This window comes from Aythya fuligula, chromosome 18, assembly GCF_009819795.1.
Source record: "Aythya fuligula isolate bAytFul2 chromosome 18, bAytFul2.pri, whole genome shotgun sequence".
Lineage (NCBI taxonomy): Eukaryota > Metazoa > Chordata > Aves > Anseriformes > Anatidae > Aythya > Aythya fuligula.
Window position 1 is genome coordinate 6834511 of NC_045576.1, and position 13167 is coordinate 6847677.

The 13167-nt window shown below is 47.6% G+C and overlaps 1 long non-coding RNA gene across 1 annotated transcript in view; it reads left to right on the forward strand.

Moving 5' to 3' along the window:
- The first annotated feature begins 245 nt into the window (after positions 1–245).
- LOC116496588 overlaps positions 246–13167 on the forward strand; it is a 57271-nt gene continuing 44349 nt past the window's right edge. Inside the window, exon 1 of the long non-coding RNA XR_004254032.1 lies at positions 246–305. This is a non-coding gene — a long non-coding RNA (uncharacterized LOC116496588). The remainder of the gene's footprint in view (positions 306–13167) is intronic.

A 13167-nucleotide genomic window follows, 5' to 3' on the forward strand; every position in this document is an offset into this window, starting at 1 on the left:
TTCTAGGCTTGGTTTCTTTTTCATTGTTCCTCCTTTGGTGTGAGTTTAGCCCTTTGTTTCAGGTCAGCTCAGAAGCAAACTGTATTCTCTGTTTTCAGCTTGTACTTTGGCTGGAGTAAGCCTTTTAGTTGGTTTTGGCTTTCCATGAGACAGACTGCCTTTACATCTGCTTTTCTCATTTATAATTTAGCGTACTGCAGCTCTGCTTCACCTCCAGCTAGAGCTGTAGAATCCTTTTGTTGCCATTGTCTTCCCGGCCTGGCCTGCGCTCCGTTCTGTTCGTCTGCAAGATGCTCATTAAAGAGGTACGTCAGAAAACCCAAACTGCATCTCTAAAGTTGTATATTCAATCAGCCTTTTTGCACTTTGCACCGCAGCAGGTGAATCCGTTAGGCTGCTGTGTTTCATTTCACTGGGATTAATTACAGAGCGCAAAGGTATGATTTACAGCAGCCAACTGGAAGAGCAAAATCTTTGCTTTTAAACTACCCAGTTCCACCGTCTGCAGGGAGAGGTCCGTCAGGAGATACAGTGTCTCATCAAACTTTTTTTGTATGCATTAATTAAAACTTTTCAGCTGGGGTCTGAAACTTTGAGGGTTATTCAGTAAAACAACCTGTGCTGAGTAGAGCAGACCCTGCTTAACACGGCTGGCACCCACCTTCCTCCTGAAGAGGACAGCTCATGTCACAAAATCCATGGCTTATACAGTGTCAGAAAGTATTCAGTATGGGCAGGAAAGTCAGAAGTAGCGCATGTTTAATGAGTTAATAGTGAAATCGTAATCTATTGTATGGAACAGGTACAACCCTGTAGCTGTTTCACCAAGGCAGCTCATGCCTGCACGATGTGGAAATGGCAGAAGCCCTTGGATTGCAGTGGCACCACTGACTACTGGACAATGTGGTTGGAATGGGTATGAAACAGCAATATTTGGGTCAGGGATGAAGGTGAGGGTAATAGCGATAGGAAAACAATATCTAAGAGTGTAGCTTAGGAAATAAACTAGAGAAATTGATGATATAAAGCAAACTTCAGAGGCATATGGCAATGGTTACAGTGCCTGAAGAAGCCGTCACTAATTCAGTTGCTGTGATGTATGGGTTTGTGAGCAGGACGTTGTCCAGTGCTGCCTTACCCCTCTGCCCCAGTCCCCTAATCTTTTAATCCTCTGTTCTTCGTCGGCAAAGTGAGGATCCAGCATTGCCTTTAGCAGGATGTGGATTGTCTTAAATTATGAATGTCTGTAAAGCACTTTGAAATCTTTGGATGGCTCTTGTTTCAGAGATACAAGGTATTATCCACACTGTCATTGCTGTGCTTGTTTGGGAAGTGCACGATGGTTTTTATTTGCAGCTGTGGTCCTGGCTGAGCGCTGCAGTTGGTGCTGGGGGATAGGTGTTCCATTAAAGCTGCATGTGGAGAGCTTGGCTGCCTTTGAATACGAGAGCTTCAGGAGTAATGAGAAAGAAGGCTGCAGGATAGAGATAGATAAATGCTAGATGCAGCTTTTGCTTTATTCTTCCCTTTTTTTTCATCATGAATCTGGCCAGCTAGAAATAAGAAATTATGCCTGTATCTATTAGAAAAGCATGGCTGGAATGTAAGATTTATTGGCACCAATATGAAGAAGCAATTTCAGAAAGAGCTCTGGAAATAAATTCATGTGTTGGGGTTTAACTTACTCTGAACTCTTCTTCTACAGGAACTAATGAGCAGAATTGTGCCAATTATTCATTAACCTTTCCCCTTCTGTGCCTCCCATAGCAAAGATTCTTTAACACTCCTTAAGGCTGGCACTTGGTGCCAATGCAGTTGTGAGGTGGGAATTTTAATACTCTGTTTACTGCTGGACTGGAGAAATGGTGTGATTATTTCCAAGCCTCTCAAAGTCAATGAGAGCCCATGGAAGAGGACCCAGGCATCATCGGCTCCTGTGCCTTGCCCCTGTGGGTAGGGTTCCTGAGTTCCTACATGATGCAATGCTGCAGACAGCAAGAGCTGAGGGTGCCAGGAGAACCCAGGCTGATGTTCAGGAGAGCAGCAGGGGTATCGGTGTGTTTCACTCTCAGGGCTAGGTGCAGCTCCCTGTGCTGAGCCTACAGAATTTCCTGCGTTATGCAGGGCACTCTCTAGGGGTCTCCATGACAGCTTCCTGTATGGGGTGCAAAACAGTTCAGGTATTTAGGATGCTGGTGGTCAGGGATGTGGAAGGTACCTTTGTGGTGGTGTCTGCATTTGGAATCATCCCACAGGGCCAGAAGCAACTGCGCTGGGCTTGGGAAGGAGCTGAGTGGTCTCATCACATGCCTGAGAGTGAGTGTCTGTGTGTCACCTGCCTGGGGCTGCCTTGAGCCTGGACAGCAAAGGCAGGGGCTGCAAGCATGCTTCTTCCTCCCGTGTTCTGCCCCCAGCCAGTCTGCAAATACCCTCAGGTTGTCAGGAGCAGAAGGTGCAGGTGAGATGATCCAGGGTGAAGGGAGCAGCAGCAGGGTTAGCGTGGCTATCAGAAGCAACTGCATACATGCTGTGCTGTAACTTCTCATTCCAACCCGGGGATTGAGCTTTCTCATCACGTTATCAGCATCTGATCCATGGTGATGAGCAATGATTTAACAGGGTTGTGAGTAGAGGTGATTTTCACCTCCTTTGCTTTTCTTGATCCTCCAGATTTAGCAAAAAGCCTGGCAGATGATGTCTGAGGCTTCTTGCTCCCCACAGAGCTCAGTTGCAGCAAGCTGAGCTCGATTGTTTGTGTGTGAGGAAACTTTGGGGCTGGGTACCTTCTTTCTTTACACCTCCAGGATGCCCGGGAAGTCATAACTTGGAAGTCATTACGGATGGATCATTAGATAAACCATGTTTATGTGTGAGATAGTCAACTTGGCACTAGCCTCTAATTCATGCACAGCTGAGGCTTAACGCCGCTCAAAGAGATCAGTGTGTAATGATGCTTTTCCACCTCGTTCCAAGGAATGTTTCTCCTGCCCCTCCTTTTCCCCTGCCTCTTTTAGCTTTAACTGCAGTGGAGGAGGTTTGCTCACAGAGCTTAGGCTGCTTTCTTGCAGTTTTGTGATTAGCCTCACTACTGGAGGAAAGGCAACGCAGTCTGGTTTTCAAAGCATTTTCATAGGATGGAGCTGAGTATGAAGCTTAATGGGATATGTACAGTGTTACACAGAATGAAGCTCTCGTGGTGTGCGCTGAAGATTTACAATTATTTTAATTTAACCCAAATGAAAATATTACGAGCCAAGTTATTTTGCAGACATCTTTTCTGGATGGTTATTTGATCCCTTGCACTTCATATGGAAGACTTGAGTTGAGGTTTGGCCACTATATTCATGTGTCCAAATGTATTATGGGGGCTGGATTTTCAAAGCAGGCCTCCTCAGTTTTTGCAGGTGCATTTTTTTGTCCTTGCAACTAACTTTGCCTTCAATTTGACATTTGGAGGGAGGAAAGCAGGAGCTCACTGTGGGCACCCAGAAATGAGAAACACTTCTGCAGGTCTGTTTTTGAGGATGGGAAGAATCAAGCCAGCTGTGTTCTCCGACTGAAGGCTTTGGTATCAAGCTTTGTGCTTTATTCTCTTGCATTATGCTGAAATGGGGAGTGTGCTGACATGGGCCTGACCTGTAAGATGGAAATCTGTCTTGGCACAGCCTCTGCCTCACACCCAGGTAGTGTCATGGGGCATCCTGGGCCAGAAAGCCCCGTTAATGCAAACCTCTTATTGCCATTCATGGAAAGAAATAGTTGCTGCTTGGTCCTCTCAGAGTGCCTTTGAGAGATCTAGATGAAATGACTTCTAGGAAGCAAGTCCTGAGGTTGTTCAGTGCAGGTGACATGAAGAAAAGGCGGTTGTGTCCCTGCTGACCCTGCACTGGCATTTGGCTTCTACATGGGTGGCCAAAAAGGGTCCTGTGAATGCTCATGAACGTGAACTGGGGCCTGGAGCCACCTTTGGTCCTCTGCAAGCAGCTCACCTTACTGGAGGAAGCTCTTGTCAACTGCAACAGCGTTTGAATTGTGCTCAACAAGCCCGGCTGCTAAAGCTCCTCCCTGAAATGTTCTCTCTTCATATTTTAAATTCCAGCATTCTTTTGTGGAAATTAGCAATGCGACGTGGAGATGGTCTAATTGCATAGTGCTTTGGTTGAGCTAGAATCAACATTTCCTTTAACCTATTATTAAGCTTATCATACAGGTATATATATTTTATTGAGGTCATATTGTTAGCGTGATGTGTGCTTGGCTTCACTTCCTATGGAGGTGCTCAGAAGACACTAACACGCTGAACTGAAGGGAAGAATGAAGATGCTGATATGAAGCCCAAGAATTTTAAGTCTGTTAAAAGTGTGACTATAAAATCTTGGTTGCTGAACCATCTGCTTTTAATCTTCCTATTGCTATGCAGTCTTCTGGGGACTTGGGCTTGGCAACAGATTTCCAAATTGCTAAATTAATCTTGTCAGCTTCAGGAAGCACCAGAAAACCCTTGGGAGACAGATTCTGTGCTCAGTTACACCTGTGTGAACTCACCGCCCTCAGCTAGCACAGCGACTCTCCGCTTTCCCTGGAAGAGCTGTGTAATCAAATATCTGGGCACATCGATCTGCAAACCGAAAGCTAGCTGGATTGCTTGTCCAGAGCTTCTTGTGCAAAAATGGCCCTGGAAGATTTGAAACACGATCTGCATTATCATCCAGCAGTCTCAAATATCCAAGTGGATATTGAATAAAAATGCTGCACAATGTTGCAGTGCTATAGCTTTTACAGAAAGAACTTTTTTTTTGGTCGAGCCAGTATTTTCTGTGTGGATGATGCATATTCGCTGAATCCCCATTCTGTCAGCAAGGGCTGTCAGGAGGCGTGAGGGCTGACCAAAATAGCCATAGCAGAGATTGTAACCACAGATCTGCCCCTAAAAAATACCCCAAGTTAAACCTGCTGCAATTTCCCTCTGTTTGGATGGTGAGGCTGAGTTGGAGGCTGGCTTCAGACACCTGTTAGCTTCAGAAATACCCATGGAGAAACTGTGATTCCTTAACGTGCACGGCCAACGGCATGCGGGGTGCTCAACAGACAGTACACCGAGATTGCTGTCCTGCTGGGGGCCTTGCTGGTATTTTGCTGTAACAGAAGGTGTAGCTCTGCATTTCTGCCTCTCTCCTTTCAAGCAGCAAGCACTGCAGCTCAGTGGACACTGCCAAGGACATGGCGGTGAAGCCCAAGGAGCAGCCTGGCACCTCCAGCAACAGCTGAGGTATTTAATCACAGAGCTGTGTTTTCTGAAGACCCGCTCCGTGCCTGGGCCTTGTTTTGCTGCAGAGGGTCTCCCTGGAGCATTTCAGGCTCCACGTGGCCTCATTAGCTGTGAGAGGCCTGCACATCTCCCCGTGCTGGTGATCTCCTGGTGCCTGCTGAGCAAGCTGTTTCTGTCCCTTGGAGCTTTGCCTTGGAGTAGCTGCGGTGGAGCCTCAGCAGCGCAGAGCAGAGTTTCCATGTTGTTTTCCATTTTTAATTCTCAGGGAAAAGCCTTTAGAAAAATCCTGTCAGTCTCAGTTGTGAAATCTGACATGCGGCCTATAAATAGCATTTCGGTGAGAGCTAAGAGTGGCTAAAATGAATTGACTGGAGGAACAGGAGTTGGCAAATGTGCGCTGCTCAGCATTTCCAAAACTAATTTTCCACATCAAGTCTCCTCTTCCTTTTCCCTGTGCTGTTTAAACAGGAATGTAAAAAGAAACTGTTAAGGAAACCCACATATGTAATTGTTAGGGGAGGAAGAAAGTTTTGTGGCTGAGAAAGAGGAGAGGAGCCAGCTGATCCTGTTACTTCTCCTGCCACAGACTTACGTGACCTTGGCAAGCCGGCATTTCCCAGCTCGTTGACTAATATTGGCTGCTCGTCCCCTGGCCGCGCGGCGTGGGACAGGTCGGATGGGTGTTTGCAGAAGTGTTGAGCAGCCAGATTTCCACTAGGTTGCTTGGAATAAGCAGACACATTTGTCAACTCTGCTCCTAAACCTTGCGTTCCTCCATCTGCAATCTCTGAACGTGAGGTGGGCACGATGATAGCTGGGACTGCGCTCCGGGGCTGGCGGGTCTGTGGTCTCCTGTACCAGCTGAGCACCTCTCCTTGTCCAGAGTGCCTCGCCTGCAGGATATTCAGTCCTGAAGAGCCAACAGGGAGTTCCTATACACAAAAAAAGAAAAGAAAAAAAAAAGCCTGTGCCCAGAGGAGGGGGGAATATGAAGGCTCCAAGGCTCCTGGGCTGTGCAGTCCCCTCATTAATCCTATTTCTCAAGAGTTCTTTGTCTCAAGTGCACTTTGCTGTCTGGTGTTTGTCTGATTTCTGTGTGGAGTCTGGTGCGCTGCAACGAGGGATCTCTGCTGGGAAGCAAGAAAGCCACCGTTCCCTCTGAGGGAAAAAAACTCGTGTGTATCCTGCACCTTCCCGAGTTAAGAGAGAAGACTTTGAAGTACAAAAATAGTTGCTGTGTTATGTACATATTGTAGGATGTTTACCACTGGAGGCTAATGCCTAAACAATGAATTTCCAAGTTACTCCAAATGCGATCCAGCTTTATTCTAAACAGTCATGCAAAACCTCCTGATTGCAGCAAACGAAGCTCTGCTATTTGTTTTGTTTTCGCAGTTGGGGATTCTGTACACACAGAGAAGTTGCTTGGGGTCTGAAAGTGTTTACCCTGCCAAAAATAAATGTTCTAAAAACGATCACTTAGCATTCTCTGAATCTCTGCATATTTATTTACCATGAGGAATCTGCTTACAGAGCTCATATTGTATTTTTTTACATTTCAACTTTGAAAAAAAAAATTAAAAAAATCAAGCAGGCTCCTTTACCAACACCCATTTCTACTCAGAGCCATAAAACTGTTTTGCAGCTATTTTTGTGTGGGCTGTGGTTAATCTCCAGACAAGTTTATTTAGCAACCAAAGGTGATACTAAGCCAGATTTTCAAAGCAGCCTTCCAAACACAGCACAGTGGTTGGAACTGCTTGTTTGTGTGCGAGCTTGTAAACTTGCAGGTTTTTAGGAACGTGGATGGCTTTCTGTCCAGTATTAGTAAATGTAGAAATATTACTAGCAGGCTGTCAGACTGGTGACCAACATTCCCATTACAGGAGCAGTTTGTGTATCAGAGTAGTCCTTTTCCGTGAAACTACAGGAGGAGGAGATTGCTTGGGGGAAACTTCAAAATCTGGATGTTCTCAGCCCCACCCATGGCTTCTCCTCCCCTACAAATGCTGTTTTATTTGCAGATTTGCATATTTAGGGAGAATCTTTGCAGTTGTATTTTAATGTTTTTAGCATTCATGAGTTGAGTGCCCTGGGAAGTTTTATCACCACTTTCAGAGAAGGAAACCGGGAAAAAGTGACTTACCTGGGGTCACGCAGGGTTTCTGGAGAGCCTTGGGCGACGCGCGGCTCTCCTGACCGCCGGCTTTCACCCGTGGCCATCTCAGCTCCCTCTGGCCCTGCCTTCTCTGGGTTGGGCCGCAGGCTATCGACCCTCTTGATGTGGCTTGATGCTGGTCTCTGGGAGAAGTTTTTGCAGTTCTTCCACTCGAGCACTCCACACACTACAAGTTTGTCCATCTGTTCCCTTTCAGACCTGTAGAAACCCCTCAATGAATTGCTAAGGTGCAGTGGGAAGAAAAAGTCTTTCGAAGCCTCGCATGTACAAGATCACAGAGCACTGAGGAAAGCTGAAGCAGGATCTTCCTGGCCGCCTGCCTACGGCTCATTTGGCGCTGGGAACGCTTTCGCATCCTGCCCAGCAGAGCAGGAGAGGCAGCAGCAGGGGGTGATGGACGAGCATCCCGTGGGGGCTGTGCCCTGGCAGTGCAGGGGGCTGGTGGCCCGGCCGCCTCTCCTGCCTGCTCCCACCGGCTGCAGGCACAGCTTCTGGTCTCTGCGCGTGAGCTAACCTCCTGCACGCCTGCCAGTGCTGGTGTCTGCACTTGGTTGACGAGTTTGCACGCTGGAGTGCTTCCGTGAGATGGTTTTGGCATAAAGTAGAACACTCTTGCTTAATCTTTGGAAAGAACCACCGGGAGTCCTGTGCAGAAGTGGGTTACAGACGCGTGAATCAGCTCTTAGGGCGATACGCATCGCTGCAGCTACCAGCTACACCTCGCCATTTCCTTCTTGCCCCTCTCTCTGCTGGCCAGGCTACCTGAATCCCATGGCAGTCCCTGTGGGTCACACCACACTCCTTCAGCACTCGGTTTGGTGCTGGTAACCTGCCCCTGTGCGAGATGGGGCTGTCCCCCACAGGGTTTGTGCCTGGGGATACAAAATACTGTGCGCTTTTTGTTTGTTTGTTTGTTTTAAAAAAGGAAATTTTAAGCAGCGGGATAACTTTCAATCCACTTTCCATGAAGCTCTGAGAGCTTTTCTTTCACCTTTTTCCTTCTTATCACAGAATATAGGTTGGATCGCTTAAGTGAGGGAGGGTGGTGGGAATATTTCCTTTCTTACTAGCTTGCTGTCTGGGCCCTGGGATTTCTGAATCCACCCAAAGTGCTGCTGCCAGGGCCAGGATACACAGAGAGGAACTTGATTTGCTCTCGGTCCAGTCTGTACAGAAGCTGCCCTTCAGAGGGATTCAGATCAGAGGGCTTTGTGCTGCCGGCTGTACAACCTGGTGTTCGTTACCATATTTAATTGGGATGCCCTAGGCTGCTCCCACGTTACCTTGTTGTGGTGTGGTGGAGGGCACAAGGACAGTGAGAGGCAACTGGGGTGCCCGACAGGGGGAGGAATATTGCTCTTGCAGCAGGGCTGATAGGAGCAGGTTTGCTGAAGACAGCCTGAGAGCTTGGTACCAGTGGTTGAGAGGAGCAGGTTGTCCAATGCAGCATCACAGAGACCGTGCTGCATCCTGAGATGCACAAGAAGGGAGCACCAGTGCCAGGAATAAAAAAAAAAAAAGAGAGAGCAACACTCGTACATTGCAGCTGTCCTGTCCTGCTGTGCTCATCTGCCTCGCAGGGCACAGCCTCTTGTCCTGTTCCAGGTAAAAGTGCCGGTGGTGGCAGCCGGTGCTGGGTGGTGGTGAAGGTGGAGGCACGCGGCCCCGAGCACAGCCCAGCTCCACACAGCCACCATCTGTGGTGACAACACCGTGGAGTTACCCCTAGCAGCCTGTGCCCAGCAGCTTTGTGGACACGGCTGCTCAGCAGTGCTGTGTTCTGCCTTCCAGTGTGTTCATACCCCGTGCCACAGCGAGCTTTAAGGATGCTTCGACTTTCCTGAGCTGCTTACAGAGGGCTGGCACCTCACCAGCGGGGCAGGTTCAGCGCTGCCGCTGTGCCGCTCCAGCGGGAAGACAAGGGTCTGTCTTACAGACAGGACATGTGCAGGGCATGCTGCTTCCTGGCTGTTAAACACATAATTACATCTTCTTAGCTTGTCTGTCTCAGTAGAAGTATATTATTAAGCCAGCATGATTCCACCCAGCGTTCGATACAGAGGACATGATGATCGGCCATAAAAGAGAGGAAGAGCTGTTGGTAACTGCAGTGAATTACAAGCTCGCTGCTAAATTCTGCTGCGCCGTTGTCAGATGTCCCCGTCCCCATGGAAGGACGCAGAGCAGTAAAGTGCTTTTGTTATCACTGCACCGACTGAGTGGAGCACATCTAAATACAAGTCCCTTGTCACTTCCCGTGACCGGCAGTTGCTATGTCAGGGCTCACACGGATACCTGACCTTGGGGCACCAGCAGTTCTCCTGACCCAGTTGTTTTCCAGGCCCTCTGGAGGCTGCTGCTCCATGTCCTCCCACTGCCTGGCATGAGCTGGGACTCGGCTGAGGGCGCCCTGGTCTGGTGTCACTGTGACTTGTCTTCCGACAGCTTGTCTTCAAAGCCAGGGGCTCGCTGGAAGGGGTCTCACATGCAACAGCCATTTCACCTCCTAAAGCAGCGATGCCCGTTGCAGTTTGGATGCCATTACAGTTCCATGACCTCAGGAGACGGCTGCGCGTTTGCACTGCCAGGCTGGGAATAGTTGGCATTGGGCAAAAATTGCTATTGTGTCAGGGGTTTGGCACGGCTCCCTACATGATGGGAAATAGGCGCAGAGCCCAGTCAGTATAATGCGGTCGGTTTCTTGCTGATTTTTACCTGCCAAATGTGGAACAGAAGTAGTTATGGCTGATGTCATTCTTTTTTAGGTTCTTATTTATTTTTACAGGCATCTGACTCGCTGGATTAGTGAGATCCAAACTCACCCTACATAATTCTATGCAAATACCTAACATGATTATTTTAACATTTCAGGTTCAGGGAGTAAAGTACGTCCTGACCTGCTTGCCTTATAAAATGCCTGTGGTCTAATTGAAGAGCTCATAATTTTTTTTAATAACTACTTGAGATTTTTCTGTTTCCACTGCAAAACAGCTTTTTCCAGCTTTTTTCACCATTCAGCTAAAATGAACAACACCAGTGTATCCAAAACTTGCTTTTAATGTGGTCCTGGCACCACCCAGTCTGGTAATGAAGGCAGGGCAAACTAATCCAGATCCCCACTTTAATCAAAGAAGGATTTCCTAGTGCTGAAGATGCAATAAAATGCCCACATATCGATACACTTCGGCCTCACGTGCATCCTGCGTGACATCTTGCTGCTTGTTAGGGTAAGAGGCGGTCTGTGCTGTAGCCAAAAAGTCAACTTGAGCAGAACTGTTCCCTTCCTCAGCCCTTGCAGAGAAGCACGGCTTTCTGCCATCCTCAGAATGGGATCTGAGCTGTGCCCTCCTCCCGCACAGCTGAACTGTACTGAAACTCTGGCAAGCAAAAGCCTGGCTGTTTTGCACAGAAAGGTTTCAAGGCAAGGCTCCCCGTACCCGGCTGTGTCCCTGCTGGCCGCCTGCCCTCCCGTTAAAATCCAGCAGCGCCGAGCTTGCGTGCTCCTTGGGGCTGCAGTGGCACCAGTGCGGCCGGCAGAGCCGAGAGAGCATGCGCTGGCGACCAGATTGTCCCTTTGGTGCTTGCTTTTTGTAGACCTGGAGCCCAGATCCTGAAAGGAGATCCTTGAAGAGAGACCTCTGAGCTCATGCGGATCAGTTTGCAGGCCTGAGCCTCGAGAAGCACGGTAATTAATAACAACTTGGCAAGACCGTCCTGGATTTCAATAGGAGTTTTGCACTAGGACAGGATGAGAATACGGCATTAAAATAAGGCAGACAGTTCACAGCAGGCTGAAGAGACAGGCCAAGATCAACAGGATAAAACTCTCCTCTTACAAAAACTGCCCTGAGCCTTTTTGTCCACACACAGGGCCTTAATTTAAGGCCCGTTGAAGTCAATGGGGAAAAAAACCTCATTAATTTCAATGGGTTTGAATCAGTTTGAACCCCGATCCTGGCCAGAGGACAAGTGTTTATAAGCTGGCCATGAATAAATTTAAGCTGGGAACGAAGGACAGTCTCTAAGTAGAGAACAGGGAGGTTCAGAAGCCACCTTCAGCAGAGGAGGTGGCCAAAATGCCTAAGTAATTATTCAGATGGAGCTTGATTGAGCTAAACTGGAGAGTGCAGAGTGCGGTGGGGCTGTGGCAGCAGAGGGGAAGCCTCCAGTCCTTCCCCACCCAGGGTCCACATAAGCCCGGCGGCAGGGCACGAGCCTGTCACATTCCTTTTTTCCTCTAACTGCCGTGCAGAAAAATCTATTTTAGGCAGCTGCTATTTTATGCTTCCGGCATAGCTGCATTTCAGGGGTGGGATGTGGATCCAAATTATTGAGCGTTGGGGCACATCTTGTGACAAAGGTTACCGATATGCTGCACAAACACGTTGTCTGTTATTTTGCCTAACGTAGCTTTCTTTCTGTCATGCTAAAGACGAGTTCCAGTCACGGAACTCTTTCTGGTGCAGGACACATGCTGAAAATATCTTTCTCTTAAGCTCCTTGTGTTTCAGCTGAGCTCTCGTTCCACCCTACCACGTGCTCCTACGAGTTCCTGAAGGCCGCAGCAACTGGACTTCTGCTGCTGGACTTGGAAGTTTGATGCTTCCCAGTCCTTCTGAAGGTGCCTTGTTAAAACCTTCCCTTGGCCTGGGCATGTGTCCTCACCCCCAGACAGCCGCTGTGTTCCTCCAAGTTTCTGCTGCTTTGCTGTGTTTTACCTCACTTCTAATGCAGGCTGTGTCTGTGCGCTACTGTGCAGGGCAGTGCAAGCAGTGTTAGGGTTAGCCGAGGGCTCTGTGCAGCGCTGCATGTTGTTATGGATTGTTTGAAGTCTTTCCTAAATGTCAGCATGGTTAGCAGAAAGCACAAAATGAGGTATTTTAAAGAGTTATGTATTGCTGGATGTTACGGGGAGGCTGTCACCGTTCTGTGCCGGGTTCCCTGGTGGTGCGCGGTGCTGCTAGGGGCTGGCTGCTGTGCCAAGTGTGCAGTTAGGCCTTAAATCAGCGTTGTGTTAAATGTATGGGATTCAAATAGCACTGCTGGAATTAATCAGTCTCTAAATTAAATTAAACCTACTTTATTGGCTATTGAAATTAGCCCACTTTAATGGAAGGGTGATACTGTTCACTGTAAAAAAGCTGTAGTCCTGAGCGTAGCTTTGTCCACTTTTAGTCTTCAAATCCTTTACAAACAAAATTACCTTGTACTGTGATATATTTAACTTCATTTTCTTTTATTGGAAATTTCAGAACGTAAGTACTGAATTTGCATTCTCTCTCCTCTTACAAAAAAAAAAAGAATCCAAATTTAAGACAAGAATAGCTTTTCACAGACAGTAATACTTTTTGGAAAAAAAAAAAAAAACACACAACCAAAAAAAGCACTAGTCAAAAAATACCTGTCCCTGGTGGATATAAATTAGAAAATTATTTCAAAGTTAAAAACAAAATTAGTTCTTGCTTGCTTGTCTTGTCTTATGCCAGAGTGGTTTGTTGTTTGCAGTTAATGAACTTTTGAAACAAGACTGCTAAATTAGATTCTGACACAGGATTTTAGCAACACCAGTGGCCCTGCTAAGCCAGTATGTGTTCCGGTATCCGTACCAGCTCTGATACTGGTTCCTGTATTGGTTCCACTGTGAATCAGTTTGTATGAATAAATTTGTGATGCTAATGACATGGTGAAAAAAATGTATCTTGCCTGGTGGAATCACCCT